Below are 26859 nucleotides of genomic sequence, written 5' to 3'. Positions count from 1 at the left end.
AAAGAGACAAAAATTTGCTGGGTGTGGTGGTGCACACCTGTAATCCCAGCTACTCAGGAGGCTGAGGCAGGAGGATTGCTTGAACCCAGGAGGTGGAGGTTGCAGTGAGCCAAGGTTGTGCCATTGCTCTCCAGTCTGGGAGACAAGAGTGAAACTCCATTTCAAAAAAAAAAAAAGTGAAACCCTTATTAAATCTGGCAACATTGTTTACCCCCTGCTTTTTCTCATGGCATTATTATTTATCTTTATTTTAAAATGTATTATAAATATGTATCTGTCAGCAACATGATACATATTTGAAGAGAAATAAGTGGTGTGCTTGGTTCAGATCTATTTTTTGAAATGGGAAAATCAAGGCAGTAAATTCAGTGTTACATGGAAGGAGGAGCTATAAAGGCAGGTTTCTCCTCCTATGCTGTGTTGTGAAACCGTCCCCATCTTGGCTTAAAAATCACAATAAGATTTGGCAGTGCTAGAGTTCACGGGGTCCTCAGAGATCACCTAAAGCAGCCTTCTCTTCACAGAGGAGGTCACTGGAGGGTAAGTGAACTTGATCTTTGAGGAAAAGCATAATCTACCTTCTGCAGTGTGGGGCAGTAGAAACGTGGCTGAATGTGGGGGTTGAGCAGCTTGGCACTCATGCTCACATCTTGGCTCTTCTACTTGCTGTAAGATCTCTGGCAAGTTCCTTAACCCAGTCTCTTCATATCTAAAGTAAGGGTACAGTCTTACTCTGCCTGTGGGATTGTAATGTGAATTAGCAGAGAGAGCATCTTTTACTGCACTGGCCATGTAGTAGAGTCACAATTGTCATCATTAAAAAGTGCTTTCCGCTAAATATCTTCAAGGCTATTCCCTGTCCCTGATTAAATAAATAATCAAATTCTCTGTAAAGACCATCTTTTCTTTTCTTTTTTCTTTTCTTTTTGAGATGGAGTTTCGCTCTTGTTGCCCAGGCTGTATTACAATGGCACAATCTCGGCTCATCACAACCTCCTCCTCCCGGGTTCAAGCGATTCTACTGCCTCAGCCTCTCAAGTAGCTGGGATTACAGGCATGTGCCACTACACCCAGCTAATTTTGTATTTTTAATAGAGACGGGGTTTCTCCATGTTGGTCAGGTTGGTCTCGAACTCTCGACCTCAGGTGATCCACCTGCCTCAGCCTCCCAAAGTGCTGGGATTGCAGAAGTGAGCCACTGCGTCCAGCCAAGACCATCTTTTCTATGCAGGCAGCCAATAATTGGCAAAAACTCTTTCCCTACCACTGCTGCCTCTGTACTTGGAGACAAAATTTCTGGGCTTAAGGACTGGGTGCATGGCCTTTGTCTAAGTGGTTCTTCAGAACATATCTTGGGGAGTTTTCAGGTCATTTGTAAATAAGGACAAGACTCTCTCTCAAATGGGACTTCAGTTTCTGCATAAGTGTCTACAGAGCTGTTTGAAGTTGTTGATGTTTTGCAAAATGGTGCAGTATATTCTTATTCTTTTTAATACACATGAACCAAGGCAGATAACTGTAGATTCACATTCTAGTGACGTTCCACTTCTTACCCTAGATCACTCACTGAGTTTGCTGCAAAGCCAGAAACCTATGATGCAAAACACAAGACCACATTCCCTCCCTTCCTATCACATAAACTAAGAAAAGCTCATGAGGCAGATGGCTAAAGACAAATAAATGATTCTCATGCAATTTGGGGCCATGCCAAGCAAACAAGATGCTCAAGTATGGAAGGCTGTCCTCTCTGGAGCTCTTACTGTATTCTCTCCTCTACAATATCTTAGGCCTGGACTTGAAGTCGAGATTTCAATTTTAAGGTTTATAGTGAAGCATTGATTTGTGTGGTTGCTTAATTGGCCAATGAGTATACAGAAAACTAAGGATTTAGAACAGCCTTCAAGTTCTTCTCTCTAGCCACCTCTCTTGTTCTGCCTTGTATTATGGCTTATTAGGGGCATGACTGCTGCATTAAAGCTGACCAGGAATAATGCCTTATTCTTCTTTGCAAACTTTTCTCTCTGACTTAGTGCTGAAATCTGAGCATAAACAGTACTCTACTGTTAACTAACGGCATAGCTTTGGAATTCTGATTTTATCCCTCAAAGCACATCTCCTGCAGTCTTTCTTGTCTCAAGAAATGGCATCACTATCTACCCGGTTGCTAAAGCCAAAGCCTATGTTATACATTATTCCTCTCTTTTTTGCCCACCACCCCGCTGCATCTAATTCATCAGCAAATTGTGTCAGGGCCCCTCAGAGCTGGCATTAGCTGATGCGGTCACACAGATTGTCAACAGGTAAAAATTCTCCCAGACTAGTTTATAAGTCGTCTCTTCCATGGACCTCCTGAGGGTCTTCATCCCCCAATCTCAGCACCCCAGTCCCTTCCACCAAGCCCCCATCTTCTATTTTCCCTCATGGTCTAACAACCAAATGGTCAATTCCTAGCCCAGGAAGAATCTAACCTTTCTGAGCTCCATCGTTCTCATTCATTTTAGATAGGGACAATAATGTCACAGTTAGCTTTACTATGAGGGTTAAATAAGAGAATGTATTCAAGGTTGTAAACTCACAAGGCCTGGCCTGCCCCATGTGGCCACTCATAAGTAAGTTCACTTCCCTTCTGCTTTGATTAATATGGTGGGAGAAGCATGGCCTTTGGAGAAAGATAGACCTGAGTACAAATCCGGGCCTCACCTCCTGACCTGTGTGACCTGGAAAATGAACCAACATAATTGAAGCTCTGTTTTCTTGTCTGTAAAATAGGAATAAGGAATATCTAGTGCTGTTCCTGAGCTTAGGGGGTATCTATCTCCTTAAATATCAACTTCCTTTGGCTAACTCAGTTTGCATTAGTGGATGGCTTTGTAATTAAGAAATGTAATGAATGCTTAAAAAGTCTCCAGACAACAATGAGATACTACTGTACACTTATAAGGATGGCAAAAATACCAAATGCTTGAAACACCGAATGCTGGCAAGGATGTGGAGCAACAGGAAGTCTCATTTATTGCTGGCGGGAATGCAAAATGGTACAACCACTATGGTAAAAATTTGGCAGTTTCTTGCTAAACAGAACATGCTCTTACCATATGATCCTTGCTGTTAACCCAAATGAATTAAAAACTGACGTTGACACAATAACTTGCACATGGTTGTCTATAGCAGCTTTATTCATAATTGCTAAAACTTGGAAATAACAAAGATATCCTTTAGTAGGTGATATGGTTGGGCTTTCTGTCCCTACCCAAATTTCATGTTGAAATGTAGTCCCCATAATCCCCACATGTCTAGGGGGATACCTGGTGGGAGGTGATTGGATCATGGAGGTGGTTTCCCCCATGCTGTTCTCATGTGAGGGAGTTTTCACTAGATATGATGGTTTTATAAGGGGATTTTCCCCCTTCGCTACTCTTCTTTCTCCTGCTGCCATGTGAAGAAAGACGTGTGTGCTTCCCCTTCCACCATGATTGTAATTTCCTGAGGCCTCCCTAGCCATGTGGAACTGTGAGTCAATTAAACCTCTTTCCATTATAAATTACCCAGTCTTGGGTATTTCTTTACAGCAGTGTGAAAACGGACTAATACAGTAGATGAAAGGATAACCAAACTGTGATACATCTAGACAATGGAATAGTATTCAGCTCTGAAATGAACTATCAAGCCAGGAAAACATATGGGGAAACTTAAATGCATATTACTAAGGAAGAGAAGCTATTTTGAAAAGGCCATATGGTTCCAACTATATGATATTTTGAAAAAGGCAAAACTGTGGAGATAATGAAAAGATCAATAGTTGCCAGGGGTCAGGGGAAGAAAGGAATGAATAGTCAGTACACAGAAGATTTTTTAGAGCAGTGAAACTTTCTGTATGATACTACAATGATAGATATATGTCATTACACACTTGTCAAAACCCATAACACATGCAGCACTAAGAGTAAACCATAATGTAAACTATGGACTTTGGGTGATGGTGTGTCAAGGTAGGTTCATCATTTTTAACAGATGTACCATTTTGTGGCGGCTGTGCATCTGTGGGGGAAAGGGATATATAGAAATTTTCTCTACATTCTGCTCAATTTTGTTATAAATCTAAAACTGCTCTAAAAATAGCCTATTTTTAAAGAGTCTAAAATTCAGACTTTTTCTAAGAATTGCCCTGTATCCTAGGAATTATTTTAGGGACTTGTAGCTTTTTTGGTAGTAAATTGGTAGACATCATATGTCCCTTGATAGTAATTTCCTCCTCCCATGCCCAGTGTACCATAGTTCATTTTCCTTTGGTAAAACTTGAATGTAGTTGGCCTTGCAGATATTTTGCTCCTTGTGGTTAAGTCAGACATCACAGTGAATCAAAAGGAGCACTGGTCTGTGGTAGGTACAGTTTGTTGTAGGACAGGAATACCAAAACAGAATACTTTTATTCCACCAGAGCATTTTCCATCCTGGGACATGTAACTAGTGGAGCTTGTTGGCATGTTGGTGTTGATTGATTTCCTGATTTTGTCCTTTGTTTTTTGCAACCTCTACTTTGAGTCAAGATAATAACCCTCTGGAAGAGTTTCATTGAACCTTTGAGATTGAGCAATCATTCCACCTCAGATCCTTTGTAGAATGAGGTGGACTATAAATATATCCTATGTGAACAAGTAGGTAAACAACACACATTTCTGTTGATTTTCTTGTATCACTCATTTTATTACATGAATCTCATCACTAGATAGAAGAGTTGAGGTGCCATGAGTTTACTAAAGGCTGGGGTACCAGGAATTTTCGTGTGAACCTATAAGACTAACTCCTGTGTTCCTCACACCTGCCTCTTTCCTGAGCACCAGGAAGGTTGAGGAAAAGAAGGGCTAATTAGGAGAGAATGTGCCTCTGTCCCCTCCTACCCTGTATGTCCAGGCCACTCAGTTCCTGGGGTGTTCCTTATCAAGGGATGAAACCATGAGCAATCAGGAAGGAAAGACAGTGCCAATACCACCATGGGTTCTGCTTAGTTCTTATGGGTGCTCCCAGTGTTCTCATGGAGGATAGGTCACTGGCTCATTGAGTAAATTCAGGAAGAACATTCTTACATCTGTGTGATTAATCAGTTGGCATTATGTTCTCAGGGCCTACCTGCCAGGATTTGGGTTCTCAGTCAGAGAAGCATCAGTAAGTAAAGCGTAAGAATCCCTTTTTCTACTTTCTTTGTGTTCCCTGAGTACCCCAATAAATGTGGGAACATCAATCAAAACTTCCCTACACGGAGTTTTAGAAGGGTATCATACATATCGTTTCCCCCAAATACCCAAGGCCCAGTTCGCTCTGTGTCACTGGACTCTAAGGGAATGAGTTTTTCCAAAGAGATTTATTCAGGCTTCATTTTGAATGCACTAAGAAAATGAGACCTATATGAAAGTGAAAGTAGCCTCGTTTTCCACAGGAAATCAGATCTAAAATGTGAGCGTTTTCGTTTGTGTTGGCTTTGAGTTTGGGGTGAAGGTTCGTTTAGGTTCTTGTTTTCCTTAAAATGTTCCTATCCATAGATATCCTGGCTAATGAGGCCGAGTCATGTGATCTAAATTGGCAGATGTTTCACTGAAGTCACTGAGTTTGGCATAAATAAGGATTAAACAAGAATTTAGGATTAATTTCCTTGGTCCCAAAAGGTGGACTAAGTTTTTGAGACCCTTGTTTAAAGGACTTGCATCCAAATTGCCATCCACCATCTGGGTATTTGACAAAACGAATTTGGGTTTTCAAAAAAAGCCTCCCCTTAGTCCACTTCTAAACCCACATAAAAGCAGTTTGGGACTGGTCAGAGCCCCACAGAAAGAAACAGGAGACTGAGATTTTTGGATAAAAGTTTTTCTTTTTTACGGAGATAATTGGCAATAATACTGACTTTCAGCCTAGGCTCCGTATCCTTTATCTTGATCAGAAAACATTTTGGATAGAAAGGTGGGGTGGGGGTGAACTCATTGCCTGCAGTGACTCCCGCACAGGGACCCTGAATAAGACATTCATTGGCAGAAAAGCAGTCCTTACTGAAAATGGCTGGGGGAAGGGTGGAGAGGAGGGAGAGTGGAGTGGGGCTTGGGTTCCTTCCTCCTCAGGGGAGCTATTTTTTGCTTTACATGCAAAGAATTGCTTTGTACAGCCAAGTTGGTCTTGATCTTGTTTACATAAAAAAATCGAACATTTATTTTGTGCTGTGTTATTTTTTTCTTCCTTTGCCATTCAGAGGGTCCTAGGCAAATCAATAAACAAAGACCCTGCTCTGTTTTCACTTTGTGGTGGGGGATTGGACTGGGTAACCCTTCAGTGACTGGATTAGCTTTTTCTGTGGGGACTGACATTTGCTGCTTTGGTCAGATGAGTTGTCAGTGACATGCTGGTCGTGCTGGAGACCTAGAGCCTCACGGGACAGTGGAAGGACATGCAGGACCTCCGTCCAGAAGGTTATGTGGCAGATGGTGAAAGCAGGAGAGAAAGAAAGCTCTCCTCTCTGGCCTCTGTGGAAGTTAGCTGAAGCCCTGAGGCATGGGATTTGGTTACTCTAATCTTAGCCCAGTCAACAGCTAGCATTATTGCTGATCATTAAATTAACCAAAATGCCTTTAAAAACTGCAGCCCTGATATTTGACTCTGCAGTGTTTTGTGATATGAAATTCTATAGTCGGGCTCCATGCTGGGGGCAAAACAATTTTCTTTTTTTTTTTTTTTTCTTTTTCTAAATTTACCTGCCATGAACTTGGACTGACCCTTTGTTCTTTTGTTTTGGAACAACATGAAAAATAAGAGAAAAACATAATCATGGTAAAAGCCTTCTCTTAATCAATGTTGAGCTAGCGCCTCTCCACCTGTTAAAGTTCGCAACAGTGGCTTTCATAGTGGTTCATCATGTATACATCCAACCATTTTAATTCTTCTTTAATTCCCATTGACTTTGATTAGAGCTACATGGTTGAGGTCAGGGAGAATAAGGGCTTTGGTATTAGGCAGACCTGGGTTTGGGTACTTATTCCATTCCTTAGACAAGTTATGTAACCTCTCTAAGCCCTGTTTGCTCATCTATATAATAGAAATGCTGAGACTTATTTTAGTGATAATATCTACAAAGATCTTATCATACTATAGCATACCACCCACAGGCTCCCAATACATGGACCTTGTTACTGATTTCATTTTTCAAACTCAGAAATGTGTGGTGACAGGGTTCCTCAAAGCAAGAAGGCCTGTGTCACCACTAGTCTGGTTGCAGTGACTTTTCACTCTTTCAAAGGATTCTAGAACAATCATAAGTGGTATGATCAATGGCATGTGTCATACATACTATATTTATTTGTGTGCATGTAAGTATATCAAACATGCTCTACCAAACACTCCCCAAAAATGAAAGTAAATTAATTTGAATTAAGCACATTTTTTTGGTCAAACTATATTGTTGCCCAATATTTTATTTCTTTTGCCTCCAAACTATTCCAGGAGCCCCCATCAGTATCTGGCCTCCTGTACTTCTCCAGTTTCATTAGGACATGCGTGTTTGCGAGATTAATTTTCCTTAAAAATTCTTTGTACTGCTTCCAAGATAGTCTAAATGCAATTTGACTACAACCTAGTGATCCAGGGTAATCTGCGTCTCTGCTTCTACAGAATTCTACAGGAATACTTTTCTTTAGTCGCATAGTTGTGTTTCTTACTGTTTCTCTGCCTGAATACCCTATACTTATTGTAAAGATAGCAGTTCTCAAAATTAATCTACACATTTAATGGAGTTGCAAATTGAGGTGCAAATGAGTTTATTTTTGTAACTTCTAAAATTTATCTGTAGGAATAGATGCACATGAATAGCAAAAAATATTAAAAAGGAAGGAATTGAAGGGAAATGTACACTAACTAGATATTAAATTGTAAAGTTACATTCAAATAAATATGGAGAAATTTTATCAGAATAGATAGAACAATGAAATAAGACAACCCTAAATACAAGGATATATTTCTTTTTAGTAGTGAAAAATGATTTTTTAAATGTGAAATGATTAGCTTCATTTATCCACTAAATGAAGCTAATGTAATTTTGATTTAAAAAATCAAGTCAATCTTTTACCTCTCACCAATAAAACAAATCCTGAGAAGATAAAAAATTGAAAAGATAAAATATGCCACAAAAGTACTGGACGAAATCTTAGTTAACTATTTATATAATCTGGATATGTGGGAGGTCTTTTAGCCATAAACTGAAGGCAAAAACCATAAAAAACACATTTGGATATGTAACTACATAAATATGAAATTATACATCAAAGGTATCATAAACAGAATTGAAAAGCAAATGGCAAAACTGAGAAAAGTTATTTGTAACATATGAAACAAACAAAAGATTAATATATTCAATATGTAAAGAATCACTATGAGCCTATAAGAAAAAAATTAACACTACAATTGAAACAAAGGGGCAAAGGCTAAAAATTGGCAATTCATAGAGAAGAAATATAAATGGTCAATAAAATATAAAAACGTGTTTAACCTTGCTTCTAATCAAATAAATGCAAATTTAAACAAATTACTGCTAAGTAAGACTTTCTTTTTATTTATTAACTTCTGTACTTCTTGACAACTTTTAAAAGGAACATGCAAATAAAATAAAAAGAATAAACTGTGCTACTGTGAAACTTGTGTAAACCTGTAAAGCACTCACTGTCTTCTAGATCTTAAGAATATTCTTATAGGAGTATACTTATTAGAAAGCTATCTCTTAACAAATACATTGTTAAGAGAAAAAAGTAGCCTATAAATCAGAATGCATAATAAGATCCCACTTTGGTGAAAATACATGTAGAAATATTAAAAGATGGAAGAAAATCTAGGTGCATATATAATAAAATTTTAATGGATTGTTTCTGAATATTGCAAATATGGATAATTTTTTAATTTTCTTGTTGTTGTATATACATTTTCTAGTTTTTCAACCATAAGCTTTATTGCTTGAAGAAAACTTTTAAGTATAACACACATGTAGAAAATAATGTAACTTGTAAGTGCCAGCTTGATGTATAACCACAAAGTGAGCAAAACCACTGTATTAGTTTCATAATTTTAGCATCTTTTGCAACCTGGATAGGCCAATAATTCTAAAATTATCAAGTGCTAGTTATTTGTTGATTAGCAGTTCTTTCCTCAGTTTATCTCTTTCCTCTAGTGTTGTACTACAAGCAGCAGCAAGGAAAAGCCAGGCTGCACCTTCCACACTTTGCTTGGAAATCTCCTCAGGTAAATATTTAACTTCATGGCTTATACATTCTTCCTTACACTCAATGTTAGAACTAAATTCAGCCAAGGTTTTCCCACTTTATAACAGGCATAACTTTCCCCGTTTTCAAAAACATATTCCACATTTCCTTCTGAGACCTCACCAGAAGTGCCTTTACCACTTGTATTTCTTTTAAGATTCTATTTTTGATGATATATATGTTCTCTAAGATGATAGAACCATTCTCTTGCCTGCCCTTCTCTTCTTTCTAACTCCTCAACAGAATGCCCTTTAAAGTCCATATCTCTGTCAACCATCTCTGCAGGTTAACCTACATCTTTTCTATCAGGTGCCTCAAAATTCTGCTAGCTTCTGCCTTTTAGCCAATTCCAAGGCCACTTCCACATTTTTTTAGTTTTTTGTTACATCAATACCCCATTTTCCAGGACCAAAACCTGTACTGGTTTCCTAGAGCTGTTGTAACAAATTACCTCAAACAAGGAATGACTTAAAACAACAGAAATTTATTATCTCATATTCTGGAGACCAAAAGTCCAAAGTCTCTAGATCTTGGCTGGGCTAGCCTACTTCTGAAGGCCTAAGAGAAAAACCCTTTCTTGTCTCTTCCAGCTTCTGGTGGCTTCTGGTGTTCCTTGGCTTGTGGAAGCATAACTTTAGTCTCTGCTTCTGTTTTCACTTGAGTTTTCACATGAACTTCTCCTTTCTGTATCTCCCTGTGCCTTTTTCTTTTCTGTCTCTTATTAGGACATTCATCATTGGATTTAGGGCTTGTCCTAATCCAGGATGACCCCATCTTGATTACATTTGCAAAGACTTTTTTCCAAATAAGCCCACATTCCAAGATTCTGGGTAGACACTATTCAGTGCACTATAGTTACACAGCTACCATCTAGGTCAAGAAATAGAATGTCCTTATGCCTTCTGACAGTCCCTATCCCTCTCTCATCTCCATAGGTTATTACTACCCCTCCTAACAAAAGAAATTGTCTTACCTGTTTTTAAGCTTTATATAAATAGAAACATATACAATGCAGCCTTTTACATCTAATTTATTTGGCTCAATATTGTATTTTTGAAATTTCCCTTTGTTTTTGCATATAGCAATGTTTTCTTAATTTTATTTCTACATAGTATAATACATGGTATATCACATACTTACCATTCTATATTTGTTTTGTGTGTGTTTTTTGTTTGTTTTACTTTTTCAACTTTTACTTTAGATTTAGAGGGTACATGTGCAGATTTGTTACCTGGGTATATCATATGATACTGTGATTGGGGTATGAATGATTCCCATCACCAGGTACTGAGGATAGTATCCAACACTGCTCTACTTTGATAGATATTTAGGCTTTTCCTAAATGGGAAAAACCTAAGTTTGGGGTTATCATGAATAATGCTCTTTTGAAAATTCTTGCACATGTTATTTGGTACACACATGTAAGCGTTTTAGTGAGGTGTACACTTAAAAGTAGAATTGTTAAATTATAGGGTATTTGTATATTCAGATTTAAGAGTTACTTTAAACAGTTTTCTAAAGTGGCTGTGTAAATTTGCACCCCCACAGGGATGTGTTTGAAAATTCCAGTTGCTTCACATCCTTGTCTTTATTTGGTATTGTCAACCTTTTCTTATTTTAGCCAGTCTGGTGGGTGCGTAGCAGTACCTCATTGGGGTCTTAATTTACATTTTCTGGATGACTAATGACAGAGCGTACTTTTTCATATGTTTATGCATTGCTTTTTATATATAAATACAAGAGTGTAAGGTTGTGTTGAAAAAGTGCTCTCCTCTCACAAGCATTTCTATGGAGCCATCCAGGAGAGCTTACATTAAGAGAATCCCTCAAAAGTAAGCTGGTGAGAGAAAGCTCACTTTAGTCTAGAGATAAATTCCCTTTTCTTCCCTGCCTGTTTTCCAGTCTTCTCCTTTGTTCCAGTCGGTAAAAGATTATCTAGGTGATGTTTGGCAAGCTTTTTTAAAAAAATCTGTTAATGGCAAAATTCTCTTGAATTACTCTTCAACTTTCAAAGGTTCACTCCTTTCCCTATACACACATCCCACTCCTATAAGAAATGGTCTCCAATACCACGGAAGCCTAAGCGAGGCATAGTTACCTAATTTAGGCTTTGCCTATTTGGTGTTATGTAGTTGTTTTTCATCACTCACCACTTGTTTCCCTAAACTCCTGGCAGAATTAGAGATCTAGCCCCTTTTCTGCATTAGGCTGTGATGAATCATGTCAACTGCGAAGAATTTGTCTTGTTAAAGAGGACACATATGGCTATGAATGACTCAAATATGTGAAAGATCAAGAGTATGTTGGATGACAGGTTTGGGACTAACAGTGGCAACTGCTGACATTTGCTGCATGGTTGCTTTGAGCCAGGCCCTGTGCTAAGCCCTTTGTTGACATGACTGAAGTATTCTTCACAATAGTCCCATGAAAGGCAGTGAAGGGAAATTAGAAAGCAATGAACTGTCAGCCGACTTTGCAGGAGCAGCTTATGCGAGTTCTGGGCATTTGACCTGGCTTCTTTCACTACTATGATCTCTATAAGAAGAGCAAGCCCCAGGTAGTTGTAGCCCTTTGCCCTTGGTATCAGCATGGATTTTCAGGTAGAGCAGACCTGAATGCACCTGGAAGCCTGAGTTCAGCCTAGAACACCAGAATCCCACCCCAATCTGCAGACCCATGAGTGTAAAATAAATATGTGCTGCTTAAACCTTAAAGCTATATGCAACAATCCCTTGTGTTAGCTTTAAACTATTGAAATTTTGAGAGAACGTTCGTTATTATTCGATAGGAACTGAATAATAGAGCAGTACTCTTTTTACATCACTTTCCTCAATGAGTAAATTTAGGCTTGGAGAAATTAAACAATATCCACAGATAACAACCTAATAAAAGAGGGAGCCAGGATTCAAGCCAGGACTGCCTTATTTCTGGAGTCCATGCTCTTAACCGCTACGCTGTATCTCCTTTCAAATTTGCAACAGGCTGGGGCGATGGGTCAAAAACAATAGGATGGAGTTTAATTGGAAGGAATGCATGGCTCAACATGTCAGTTAAAACAACAGCAACAAAAATAATAGTAACTAGGATACAAGCAGAGCATGAGCAAGGTGCTCCCTGAGCACAGACCTAGTGTTGAGAATCAAAGACTCAAAGCTCAGCTGAGATGGAAAAGTGGCTCGGTACCAGGTCATGTTAGTGGAAGTGTGCTGTCTGGAAAAAAGAAAATGGCAATTGTTTCTTCTCTAGCTGATCAAAGGACACCTGAAATATTACATTTTGTTCCAGGCAACGCATTTTAAGAGGAATATTGACAAGCTAAACTACGTCCAGATGAGAGCAAACAAGATGCTGAGAAAACTCGTAGCAGTTGTAAAGTGAAAGAGTGTAAGTATTTAACCTAAAGAAGAGAAGCCTCCAGAAGGAGTGATGGCTGTCTTAGGATACCTAACATGCTAAAAGGGGCAACAGGGAGGTCAAGTTGTAATCCCCTCTCTCCTGGACGACCACCACTGCCCATAGCAGCCATTGCATTCACCATGTGCACGGTGACCTTTACCAAACACAAATCTGACTTTATTATCATGGTTCCCCACACTTCTTCCCTTAGCAAACACTCTCAGTGCAAACACGTCTGTATATACAGCCACAGATATACATACACACACACACACACACACCCCTACCTATATGGTCTTCTATGTACAGTTACACATACATACACACACCCTACATATATGGTCTTCTACGTATGGTTTCTTCAGAACATAAGGGCAAAGCTCAAATGATAAAGCTTTGTTAGAGGTCTGTGGACAAAGAGTCAGGTGGAAGAGAATTAAGTTATGGGACAAAGGGAAAAAATATGAAGTGATGGCGTGATTATGATGCCAGATACAGCTCCACAAAGAGACACACTCGGTTGGTGGCTTGGTCAATAGGATATTACCAGACAGGCCATAAGGAACCACTAAACCTCTGATATTCCACTAAAGGGAGGAAGAACAGGGTGGAAAAACCTATTTGTTGAGTCTTTCCCATTTCCTATGGATGCATTCCCTATGGAAGTCAGATCCCAGTCCCTCCGACAGCTGATAGGATGAAACTCCAGTGGCAGGAAGAGGCACAGCCTCCATAGGATGGCAAGGTTGGGTCTGGGCACCCAGGGCCATGCTGGAGCCCACATTGGTGGCCCATGTGCATGCAGGTGGGGCTAGGGTGAGGTGGCAGCTCCTGAGGCTGCATCATCCAGGGTGCTCCAGGAGTAGGCAGTCAAGAGTTTGGGAGAGGGTTGAGGAGAATAGAATCTGAAGGTACATATATAGGGTCCAACACACACATACACACACATACACAATTCTTCAGTTGTTCCCACTACTTTTTGAATAAGGATAAAATCCTTTGCATGGCTTTTGCCCATTCACCTTAGGTTGGAGTCACTCTGGGTTTCTTTTGGTTCCTTGCATGCATTGTGATCCCTCTTGCCTTGAGCTTGTTCTCTCTGGAACATCATTGACCCCTAATGCCATCCAAGAGTTAATTCCTATTCATCCTTCAGCTCTCAGCTTGTTATGACTTCTTCAGAGGAGGATTTCCAACAAACCACTTCCCTGCCACCTACCCTGCAGCCTAGGTGACTAGGATAGTTCTGTGTCAGAGAACTATCCTTTCTCTTTCCTTCACAGTACTTAGCCCATACCCATCAGTCATGTTTGATTAATGTCTGTCTCCCAAACTACACAATAAGCTCCATGAGTGCAAGAAATATCTCTTGTTCCCCAGTTTTCCAATGCACCCCCAGTTTCTGCAATGCCTGACACCAGAGCAAGTGCTCATTAAACACATAAACAGCTTCAAAATAAGAGAGGAATTATATAGACATTGCATGACAAATGAAGACCAGTTTATACATTATAGTTATCCCCAAAAGAGTATGGGCTGCGTCAGGTGGATTTCATTTCCCTGTTAGTGAATTCTAAATTGATTCATACACCAGATAAGGGTTGGCTGAGATAACTTGAGAAAGTTAGTTCTGAGAATTTGTGCTCTGAATGCTCCATGCATTCAAATCATGCCTTGGCATTAAATTATGCTCAGGCTCTCTTCATTCTTTCCACTGGCACTGTCCCTTTCCTTTTTGATTTTCCAGCCCATGGAACACTTCGGAAGCATTTGACACTTCCAGCTTGAGACTCAGGAGTCTTGACCCTGTGGGTCATTCTTGTTGTCCTTCCTGCTTCTGGTGGTTTGAGTCTGTGATCCAAAGAATGGGGCTACATTTGTTCATTCTGCCCATTCCAACACCCAAATTTGGAGAGGATGTGTTGGTGGGGAAGCTCACAGACTGTCGGATTCAGTCGGGGTAGGCTGCTGAGTAGAGGTCGGGAGGAGGTGAGCAGGAGCGGAGAGAGACAGCAGAAGGCAGCCTGTCACTAGCTAACGTGATCTGAGCACGTCTCAGCAACTTCTCAAAGGCTGGATCTTAGAGTATCCCGAGGATGAATACATAGTGTTGCTTAGCACACTTCTGCTATAACATGTTGTTGGCTCTGGACAGCTTAGCATGTGCAAAAAGCAAGGATCCCCAAAGGCGGGCCTGTGTAGCAGTTTATTTCTTTGAGTTTTTTTTTTTTTTTTTTTTTTTTTGCAACGTTCTAATGTTCATGGCCTATGGTTTGCCCTGGTGAATGCTTGTTAATGCTGTTTCATTGTTGCCTAGGGAAAAAGAACCCCAGTGACCCACTATAATAACCACTTTAATGTGGGGCCTCTGCTTTGGGCCTGTGTAGGATCCTTTTAACAAATGAGCTAAAGTGGCCAAAGTTATATGAGGCAGCATTGCCAGAGGTTTGTGATAAAATCTCTAGTTACTGCCCGGGACAGTGTGAACTCTGTCAGTCTGAGGATTAACTTTTCTGTAGTAACAGCTAAGACTTTTTCTTTTTAAGGTTTCACTGCATGCCAGGCACTGTGCTGGGCGGTAGGGGTGAGGATAGGGAGCTGCTTTCGTTTGCATAATTTCAATTAGTCATCATCATAACTCTCTAAGGTAGATGTTATTATTCCTGCTTTACCAGTGAGAAAATGAAGACTTAAATGGTTCGGGCGACACATCCAGGGCCACAAGGTCACACAGGTAACAAATATTGGGACACGGATTCTGCTCCAGACCCATTACCTGTCCCACACCAGGTAATAACTTGAGCCATTTGAGCCTCAGAAATAACTTGAGCCATTTGGCCTAAGGCTGGGTATTTGGTCCCCGTTAGTAACAGGAGTGAGGCTATTTCTCCACTTCACCTGAGACCTTTCAAAGAGTGAATTGGGGATTGCATCTATGAGCCTTTCAGCTGAGCATTCTCCATCTCTCCTAGGAAACATACAGAAGGTGTTGACAAATATCAGAATAAATCAGAAAACTTTTGACCAATCATTGCTGTTTGTTCAGCTACTCGTCTTAAATTTCCATTCCAATGATGAACTAAACATTTTCCTTTGTCTGTCAGATTTCAACAGGTACTTTAACTTCCCCAAATAACACCCACTTCACTGAGTTGTTGTAAGAAGAAATGGTAACTTATAATGAAATGCACATATGATCACATTCTCACTATCACCTCATTACATTACATAAATATTAAGATCTGTAACATGCAGAAAGTTGAAATATACATATACTGACAAAAGAATCTGACACAATGTTTAATATTGAGCAACAAATTTGGCTCTGAGCTTCCATCTGGTTTAAGTAAAAATGGAAACAAGATCAGGTATATAGAACCAATTTTCATACAGAAAAAAGCTATAGGAAATGTAGTTTCTCAAGGGACATGGAAATATCCCTGGCACTTAGATCTGAAATAAATTTCTTTAGAAGATTGAAAAGGACAATAAAGTATGTAATGACTATTGTCCTCATCATCCCTCCTCCCCCATTTAATTCAATAGTACTCTTACGGTGTCTTCATATTATATGAAGTCAAAATATGAAAATGCAGTCGTTTTAAAGGAATACTGAAAAAGGACTAAAAGATTATGGTTCACTCTGCAGATAAATGACTGGGCATATATAGGAATGAATCTGGCTCTGGGGTTAAATCACTTAAGGTCCTTTTACAGGCAGGCACTAGTAATTAAAACTGAAAACTAAGTAAGTTTATTTTTGAGAAATGTTGCTAAAAATGTCTTTAGGAAATCACTAGTACTTAATTGGAAGAAAAAATCATGATGCTTATACAATAAATATAAATAAATGCTATATAAGGAAACTCACCTATTTGAAATTATGGCTATATTATTTTTATTTTCTAGATTCCAAAAATACAAACACTAGTTCTTCCAACATAGTACTTTGATAGTCTGTACATTGACAGGTATGGACTAAATCCAGGGTGAAATCAAGGTTACAAAATTTAAGGGTATGTTAACTAAAGGATAGCATTTCTAAGATATTTTGAATATTAGGTCATTTGGCATTTTTCAATAAGTAGGATACTTCTCATTTTTTGAAACTATATGAATATGGAAAAAAAATGGCTTAAGACCAGTGTCTGTGTGTGACATTGTATGGTTGACCCTCTGGGATAACTGTTTTCATCTACAGAATTGAATTTTTGCTTTTACGAGGTCTTATAGTGGAACTAGGAATCACTGTTTTGAGAGAACCTGCATATATACCAGTCATTATCTGTTTGGTCCTTATACAGTTTTAACTTAGATTTATTCTAGTTAAGCTATAAGTTCAACGTGTAAACTTGTTTTGATTAAAGAATTTTTCTATCAAAAAAAAAGATTATGGTTCATTGGCACATATTTCTGGAGCTTCAATGAATCCAGGATTAAAATCTAAAATAAAAAATAGATGAAATGCATATATTTGTATTTATCTTCTATAAATGACATTTTAATCAATAGAACTTGAAATGAGAGTTGAACAAAAGTGAGTTTGAGGTTGTATAAGGACAAATGTGGCCTCGGAATTTCTTCATGAGGGTGGGCTTAAGAGAGGAAGCTTTATGGCAAGTACAGGTGCTGGGTGGGTGACCAGTGTTTTCCAGTTCACCAGAACTTTCCCAGTTTTGAGGCTAAAAATTTTGCATCCTCACACCCTGCTACCCTGCCCATCTTAGTCCCAGGGAAACTGGGACAGTTGGTGATATGATTTGGATTTATATTCCCACCCAAATCTCATGTCAAATTGTAATCCCCAATGTTGGAAGAGGGGCTTGGTGGGAGGTGATTGGATCATAGAGGGAAGACTTCCCCCTTGCTGTTCTTGTGATAGCGAGTGAGTTCTCACGAGATCTGGTTGTTTAAAAGTGTGTAGCACTTCTCCCTTCACTCTCTTCCTCCTTCTCCAGCTATGTAAGACATGCCGGCTTCCTCTTCACCTTCTTCCATGATTGTAAGTTTCCTGAGGCCTCTCCAGCCCTGCTTCCTGTACAGCCTGCAGAACCATCAGCCAATTAAACCCCTTTTCTTTATAAATTGCCCAGTCTCAGGTAATTCTTTATAGCAGTGCAAAAAAGGACTAACATAGTTGGTCACTCTAGTGCTAGGATAGATGTTTCAAAGCCACATTTGCATAGCAAGCACACTGTTTTGACTTGGATTGCATGTTTACCTAGGGGTGGCTTTGGGGGAAACTGATGGCTTTTCCCCTCAGAGCCAATGCAGGTGCTCTGTTGTCAAATCTGAATACTTTACCAGTGTGATGAGTGGTGGAGTCCTATCTTTATGTAAACCTGAGGAAGTTAAACAAGACATCTTGCTGACTATACATCCATCCCACCTCGCCCCTCAGTGGGTAGAAAAATCCTAGGTCAAAACAAGCATGGGGGAGTTTTCTTCACTGAATTTCTTTTGAAAATTAAAGAGAACAGCCTAATGTCGTGAAAAAACCTGAGCTTCGGAGTTGGCTTACCAAAGTGAGCCTTCTGGCTTTGCCACTGATTAGCTGTGGGATTTGGAGCCATTCACTTAACCCCATTGAGGCTTAGTTTTCTCATCTGTAAAGTGGCCACAGGGATGTTATGAAAATTAACTGAGATACTTGAAAGCCCTTGGCATAGTGCCCAGTTCAACAAATACCTGTTTCTTTCTCCTTCTCCCTTCTCCGTCTAGGATGAGTGAGGTTCTGCCTGCAGGTGGGAGATTTGAACCAAAATGATAATTATTCTTTAGATAAACCTCAGCAGTTGGAATATTCCCACTGCACCACAGTGATGAATGGAGAACTGAACGTCTCAGGGCCGTTCCTAAGTTTGGTTTGTCTGCTTGCAAAAGATGCAATTTTGCAAAGTGCTTTATAGATACTAAGTATTAGTTTGGCTGTATCTAAAACATGTCTGGACTATAGAATCTCTTCTTTAGCCAGTGAAAGTGTGTGTATTCTCTTTCTCTTTCCTTTTTTGGCTAGAATCATTTTTTCTCCACTGTTACCTTCTATGTTGTTAGATTTACTAGTTGTGGGCTCTTGGGCAAGTTATTTCCCTTTAGTAGACTTAATCTCCTTAAAACAAAAGGGTGAAAGTAGATAGTTTATAAGGCCCCTTAAGCTCCAGCATAATGTTATATGGGGAATAATGTTACTTTATTAATTTAGCAGATATTTATTGAACACTACTTAGTCTTAATAGTACTTGGTACTACTTAGTACTTGGTACTACTTAGTCTTAGTAGTACTTGATACTACTTAAGTACCAAGCACAAATGCACTAACCGAGGATACAGCAGAAACAAAACAAGCAAAATTTCTGCTCTCATGGAACTTACATACTAGTGAAGGAGGCAGAAAACAAAGTATAAATAAGTATACACGTTTCAGGGGTGGCAAGTGCTGCAAAGGAGAGCGAAGTAGGGAGAAGGGAGAAGGAGTGATAGTAATAGTGAGGTGGGGAGGCTGAATCTGATGGTGCTTTTGAGATGTGGTGGGTAGGAAAGTTCTCTCCAGTAGCTGCACAAATGTACAGAGACCTTAATGAAGTGTAGAACAAGCCATGCAGATACAAGGGAAGGGGTGTTCTGAGCAGAGGATACAGTACGTGCAAAGGCCTTGAGGTTGGAGCATGTGTGCCGTTACAGGGGATATCAGGGAGGCCAGCGTGACTCTGAATTGTGTAAGCCCGGGGAGAGTAGTTAGGGATGAAGCCAGGGAGGGGGGAGGGAGTTGGGTGTCTGATGACATAGGGTGACAAGAATAGCTCACCATCGGCTCAGAATCTATACCCAGCACATGTTTTCCTGCTGATCCTAGTGTAGAATCAAAGCCCATCTGCTTCTCCTCTCTAATTTCTAGGTGCTGGCTTCCCACCATCACTCTTTCCATGACACTGTGTGTTTTAACCTCATCGGATACATGAGGAAGCGTCTTCACAGATCATCAGTCCCACTAGGGCACTAGAGGGCTCAGAAGTCCAACTATCTGCCCTGCTATTCCCCATTTTTATAGGGATGAGGGCTGACCCTGGGTGCCTTCTTTCCTCACCTCCCTACCTGGACTGGTCCTCAGAGGTGTGGAAGACATGCAGTGTGTTTAGTAAGAAAATTAACACGTGCTATTTCCCATCATGTTAAATATGGAACAGTGTGATGGAAAGCAAACTTTGGGGAAAGGTAAACCCCTGTTTCGTTAATGCTTCAGCAAGATTTCCCCCAATGGCTCTGTGCTTGCTCTAAGCCAGATTTACACCAAGCTTACCCTTCTCAGCACCTGTTTTTCTCTTATGTAAGGGGAAAAATTGTCTTGAAAATCTGCACTGGGCATTTGCCATGCTAGACTGAGAAACACCAAAGTTTAACCTTTGTTTTTTCGATTATCTGGCTAGTCACTAAGTACTGGCCTCCTACGTCCAGCTGAAGCTATGCTATGTCTTTAAGGGGGACGTGGAAAATCTCCCTCTTTATCAGAGTACTCAGTGAAGATATTGATACAATATTTATTTCCATGGGATTGACTGCCTCCTTATACTCCAAGGAATTGGCAGAGTCCAGGACAAGCCACTCAAGACTTAATGCATTTGAAACCATCCCTAACCATTTCATGTTCTGGGAATTCTCTGTGTTCAATAAAGGGATGTTAATAACATATTTTTGAGTGGCTGCAAAGTTCTAGGAACAATGCCAGATACTTTTTACATAAATCATCTCCTTTAGTCTTGGCACAAGACTGGGATGGTGGATTTGATGATCCCCACTTTTCAAGTGAGGCTCAGGTGAAGCACCTAAAGTCTCATCGCTGGTGGGTAGGAGAGCCAGGATTGTTTTTCTTTCTCTGCCTCCCTTTGAAGGGTCAATCTCCTGTTATTCTTTCTAGACATTATTCGCCTTCACACTAATGAAGACTGGCTACTTGACCCAATCCATTCTCTCTTCGAATGCCAGCTGGATTGGAATTGAGGTTTTCGGGAAGACGTGGCATAGCAGAACTTGTGTTTCAGACAATGGTCTTTAAATAAAGATGAGCTGGGCTTGGCGCCACACCTACGCCCGGCCTTCCCCAGCCAAAGCAGAAAGAGGGTTGCGCAACTCTTCAAGCAGTGCAGGGCTTTAGTACAGCTGGTTCTGCTTCCTCACCTTGCAAACAATCACCAAGGGTTACAGGACTCTCACCAGGGGCGTTCGCTTCTTTTGCCTCCTCAGCCTCACTACATCCCTGAGCGGTTGGTTGTGCTTCCAATTGCCCTTCTTCATGCAGAGCTGCGGGAAGCCTGGACAAGTGACGTGATTGTCCTGGCTCCAACAGTCCTGGAGGTGGTCTTTGAGTTTTGGTTTCCAAGCACCCAGGTGTTTTAACATCTAACGCTTTCTCCTGTGGGATTTCAGCCAGGTTGGATCTTCTCTGGCTAAGTATGAGTTAAGTGAACCCAGCTGTTTTGGAGATTGGGTCGCTGAATTGTTCTTTCTGGCCCCTTCTGCCTATTACTTTGCTTTGGAAGAGAAATTCCACTGCATCTGCCTGCGGAGAACTCAGCTGCATCTTCTTGGATCCATCAGCACTCGCTGACAAACAAGGAAACTGGATCCATGTTGGACACACACTCTTCGCAGTTATGTACTTTGTCTCTCTGTAATCCCTCTGGTATTGACAAATAGAGCTCCGGGACACGGCGGCTGTGGCAGCTCCCGCAGACAGCATGTATTAGCATTCGCATTATCGTCCTGGCCCTGACGGCCTGGGCACTGGAGAGAGGATTAAGTGATTAGTAGTGTGTATGTTACAACCATCTTTTTATTCCTTGGGACTTTTCAGTTTTGCTCACTTCATAAAGACGTAAAAGAGGGCTCTGAGTAAAAACAGATGCATTTATATGTTTCTTTGGGTCTGATGGGCAGCATATGTCGCAGACATTTGGATGATGTTGAGACATTATCAAATTTCTTCATGAACACAGCAAATCATCTTGCCTTTGTGAAAACTATTGGTTTAAGGGCTGGCTTCAAGGTATATTAATTTAAAAAAAAGATCTGTTTGCATCTCCAGTGTATTTTATTTGATGAACTGGCTGGCCTGTGAAGGTCTGTAGGTTGGATAATCATTTAGTAAACTTTGTTCCCTAGAAATTTACTAAACAGGAGATTGATATCAGGGTGCTTTGACCCTGAGATGGGTTTAACGTGATTGTTAAATCTAATCATTTTAAATGACATTTTTTTTTCCTGATTTGATCAAATTCTCTAAAATATTCATCCACAAGAAGAGGTCCAAAGAAATGTTAGTCATCTCTCACACTGTCATTTTTATGAGTAATATTATCTTATACATTTCTAGAGTGGAAAAGTCTATCACAGTCATTACAAATTAGAACCTTTAGTCTTTATCATAGAGTTTGATTTTTACATTGTAAAATGTTGACCTCATATTTTACATGTTAATATTCCTCTTCACTCATTCAACAAGCTTTTTTTTTTTGAGACGGAGTCTCGCTCTGTCGCCCAGGCTGGAGTGCAGTGGCGCCATCTCGGCTCACTGCAAGCTCCCCATCCCAGGTTCATGCCATTCTCTTGCCTCAGCCTCCTGAGTAGCTGGGACTACAGGCACCTGCCACCATGCCTGGCTAATTTTTTGTATTTTTAGTAGAGATGGGGTTTCAGCGTGTTAGCCAGGATGGTCTCCATCTCCTGACCTCATGATCCACCCACCTCAGCCTCTCAAAGTGCTGGGATTACAGGCATGAGCCACTGTGCCCAGCCTCAACAAGCTTTTTATTGAGCATCTACTATGTGGAAGTGGCAGAAATCCAGAAAAATTTTAAAAGTATTCTTTGCTCCCCAAAAGTCCACTTTCTAGTTGGGAGAAGATATTACTATTATATTGGTTGTAGAGATGTTACAAGAGAGTTCATAACTGAGTGCCAAGTGGGATACAGCAACAGTCTGTCGAGTGGATTCAGTGCAGGGATGAACCTGTCATGGTGCAGAAGGTAGACAGGGCTTTATAGAAGAGGGGAGATTAAGATGGCCCTTGAAGGAGGGTCATGCTGGAGGGGTAGGGGAAGCAATTAGTAGTTCATATATGGAGTTCAAAGTTACATTGGAAAGTGAGATCAGGGCGGGCAGACTTTGAATCATCCCATTTTGGGAGTTTTTACTCAGAGCCCTCTTTTATACCTTTATGAAGTGAGCAAAACTGAAAAGTTTCAAGGAATAAAAAGATGGTTGTAACATACACACTACTAATCACTTAATTTTATCCTGTAGGAACAGGGAGCCTCTAAAGCTTTTGGAGAAGAGATGTGAATGAGAGTGCCAGTTTAGAAAGGACGCTAGTTTGATCAGACTTCACAGGATACACTGGTGGGTAGGATGAAGCAGGTGGCATGGAGACCAGGCAGGTGACCTCTGCAGTGATACAGGGGTAAGGTTAGGAGGGTCTGAACTCTAGTTACCATGGGAGAGAAGGGTGAGGTTTTACAGAGAAGGAAGTTAACTAAGCTGAGTTGTTAAGAGTAGGAGTAACTGATATTTTTGGTCCCCTTCCTCTCTGCCTGAAAAACTGTTAAGCACTTTACATGTTTTTAACTTTTACAGAAACTCTGTGAAGTGAGAGCTCTCATTAGTCCCATTTTCAGATGAGGAAACCGAGGCTTGCAGGAGTCAAGTAACTTGACCAATGTCACAATGTAGGAAGTGGGAGAGCTGGGATTTGAACTTATACTTCAAACTCTTAACCCCCAAGTGTGCCTTACTGTCTGATTACTGAGGGGATGGGGTGTTGGGGAGTGGCGAGGAGAAGTAACTTTTTAAAAATACTGGAAATGTAACTTTTCAAAATAAATTTTTTATTATTATTTTCTTGGACTGAGTTAAATAACTAGTTTGAAATAGAGATGAATAAATTATATTTTCAAAAAGAAAAAAGAATAACTCTGTGGGTTAAAAGGGAAGTTCATGCAAAATGTCCTATCTTAAAATAGATGCGAATTTCAGAAATGCAACACATGATGTTGACCTTAATCCTCTTATTTACATGTTCTCATACACAGAGTACTGTAGAACGTGAGTCTGCCTCTGTGTACCTGTGTGTAGCTGTCACCCAGGGACTCGAACAAATGTAACTTTGATTCAAACTTGAGGGAAAAAATGGCTGCCATTTTGACTTTTAAAAAATTATCTGTTTATTTCCCTTTCTCTGTCGATAACTCCTAGTTGTAATGCTGAAATCTTATAAATACGGCACAGTTAACTTGCAAAAGGAGCTTAGTGTTCTCGGGGCAGTCCAAGTTGAACAACACATAATTTGGCACAATTTGGCGGGTCTGAGTTTAAGACAAATACAAGACTGAGAAAGTATAGAGGCTTTATTATTTCTAAGTGAGTTCATGTAGTGTACACGGGTTGAGCTGATCAGAACTCTCACCCGACCCTCCCTCTGCCCCATCCAAGGCGTTTATTCCTTATGCTTTCATAAGTGTCACATTCACAGCACAACGTTTCTCCTTCCCAAATAGGCATGTTGTTGTTTCGAATTAACATCTGTGCTTACTGCAGAATAGTGAATGCCATCTTCTTTTGCTCCGCTGGCCCTGATGGTGTCACTGAGGCTTTCAAAGCAGAGTGACCAGGCACAGCTATAGTTTTCTGCAGTTTCAGGAAAGGGGTGGAGGAGGGGAGGGCTTCACTGTCTAGTCCTACTGCTCAAAATGACACTGACACACAGAAGAAAAGGATATAACTGTAGAATTGCTTGAATTCTGGAGAAAAAGACGAAAGAAAACTGAGATGTGTCAAGTATCTATGTACCAATCACTATATTGTATAACTTGGTGGCCCTATACTCATTTCCAGATTTTGCCTAGCATAATTATAATATAATTCCCTTTCATTTTCAGAAATATCCTGGTTTGGATAATAAATTATCTTGTCACCCTACGTACACTCTGAATGATGACTCTTTAGGCAAAATCTTATTATTTCCATTGTTCACCTCTGGAAGCTGGGTCTCTGAGAGGTTAACTACCTCAAAGCCACACAACAAGAATCTGGCAACATAGATTTTTCTTTTGCTTCATCATGGTACTTCCCAAAGACTGTTTAATCTGTACCAAAAGAATAGTACTGACCTAATAAGACAAAGTAATTTATTTTCAAAGCTGTTTGCATGGAAAGCATGTTCCTTCAGTGTTTCCCAGTGGTGGGGAGCTGGATTCGTCCTGTGTTTCCAGACGCTGCCTCTCACTTTGTCCCCTTGTAAGACTAGGGGTGAAATATGGAGAAATAGATGAAGAACTGGTGGTCACAATGGAGGTTGTGATATGAGCTCATGGATTTCAGGAAAGGTAACAGAGCTATAATAGAATCAGACATAGAACTGCTCGTGGATATTATAAAGTTGGTGACTAAGCCAACCCACATGCCAGAGCCAAGGATGCTAGTATCATTTATAGTGTCATGCTTTTGCACTATGTTCTGTCAGAAAGTAATAAAGTGCTTTATCCAGTATGTGTTTGATATTAGCCAATCACAGACGACTGAGGTTCTTTCAGGCATTTTGAGTAAACTTACACTACAAGAAATACGATGGATAATAAATAGCCTGATACAGCAGGTCTGAAAACCTTGATTCCACCTCTGCATCTCACATTTACTAGACAGGTAACGTTGCTCAAAGAATAGACCTTTCTCGGATTCTTTTCCTCATCTTTAAAAGAGAAAAAAAATCTGACATTAGAGTATAAAGGGTCCCTACTAGTTTTTGTATACAGAGTTTTACTAGAACACAGCCATCCCATTTGTTTACATATTGTCTGTGTCAGTTTTTGAGCTACAACATGAGCTGAGTAGTTGGAACAGAGACTTTATAACCCACCAAGTGTGAAACATTTACGTAAGGCCTTTTACAGAACAAGTCGGCTGACCACTGGATTAAGTGATCACTGAGGACACTGTCACACTTTGTATGTGTCTAACTCCAGGAAAGGAGAGTGAGAAAGGGGAGAAGGTGTCGTCAGAGTTACAAATCTAAGTAAAAGACCCAGAGCGCACCTTGCAAGCAATCCACAAGTCAATTGTCCTAACAGTGAAAGGTGCAGCACCCCCTACTGGCCAGGAGGACTTTTTGCATGTAATGTGGGCAGGACGATACAGAGAAAGATAAAAGCTTTGCGCGGGTGTCATACCGTAAGACTCGTGTTCAATATGATGGTTGCTGCAAACCAGCAGGGAAGTTTCTGTTTGCCCCGATGCCTTTGAATTCATAAAGCACATGCTTTAAGTAGAGAAACGTGGGGGAACTTGGGTCCTCCAGCTAGAGTGTAAAACTTCTTGGGAGAGAAGTAAGACTGAGAGGACAGGGAAAGCATGTTGAAAAGAACTTAATCATGGCGAGCGAGCCAAAGCTAATAAACAGTGCTGGATGGGTTCTCATGGTCTCAGACAGTGGGTGAGGATGGTTATTGTTGCAATTGCAGTAAATCATACTAATCCCAATGCCAAAAGCCACTTTGAATGATGAAGTGAAGCAGCCTGCGATGGCGACCAGGAGGCTCTGAGTTGCTGCCCCAGCCGGGTGGGGCTGCTGTCAGCCCTCGCAGGCAAGCTCTGGATCCTATCTTAGGGGCCCAACTCTGCCTTCAGAGGAGACTTGCGGAACTGGCAGATTTCAGTTTGGTTTGGAGTTTTGTTGTGTGTGTCTTGGCAGGAGGTGACCCTCCTCCATCCACGGAGCGCCCCGGATTAATGGCTAAAGTAACACCTACTGGCGGGACCGACCCAGGCTCAGAGCAGACTTTCTGCTGTTGATTCATGACTCCTCTTGACTCACAGCCTCATTCCGTTTTGTTGGCTGTTTGAGGCTCCTGTCCTAACGTCCAAACTTCGTGATATGAAAAACACCCTGAGGAGTAGGTGTGCTCTCCTTCCCAGCATGGAGCACGTGCTCTGTAGTGGGGAAACCTTGTGGGGAGACAAGAGGACTAGTTGTTTTGCACGGTAGTGAATCCCAGGGCAAAAAATAAAATTAGCTTTAACTCACAAAGTATTGATCTGGGCGCTTTCTTTCTTAAGTTGCCTTGAACTTCTGCTCAGAATATTGGGAAATGGTTGAAATGAGGTCCTAGGAACCTAAACCCAAATGGAAACTTGG

At 40.5% G+C, this 26859-nt stretch overlaps 1 long non-coding RNA gene across 2 annotated transcripts in view; it reads left to right on the top strand.

The window, feature by feature from the left end:
* LOC103226240 (uncharacterized) overlaps positions 1-26859 on the top strand; it is an 86076-nt gene that overhangs the window by 23379 nt on the left and 35838 nt on the right. The window contains exons 2-3 of one of the 2 annotated variants that reach the window (XR_012090056.1): positions 9194-9264; positions 12570-12668. The exons of the other annotated variant lie outside the window; for it this stretch is intronic. This is a non-coding gene — a long non-coding RNA (uncharacterized lncRNA). The remainder of the gene's footprint in view (positions 1-9193; positions 9265-12569; positions 12669-26859) is intronic. 2 annotated transcript variants of the gene reach the window in all.

The sequence above is a fragment of the Chlorocebus sabaeus genome, chromosome 21 (assembly GCF_047675955.1).
Source record: "Chlorocebus sabaeus isolate Y175 chromosome 21, mChlSab1.0.hap1, whole genome shotgun sequence".
Taxonomy (NCBI): Eukaryota; Metazoa; Chordata; class Mammalia; order Primates; family Cercopithecidae; genus Chlorocebus; species Chlorocebus sabaeus.
Note: the sequence above shows the minus strand (reverse complement) of the source record. Positions and strands in the feature narration are given on the sequence as shown.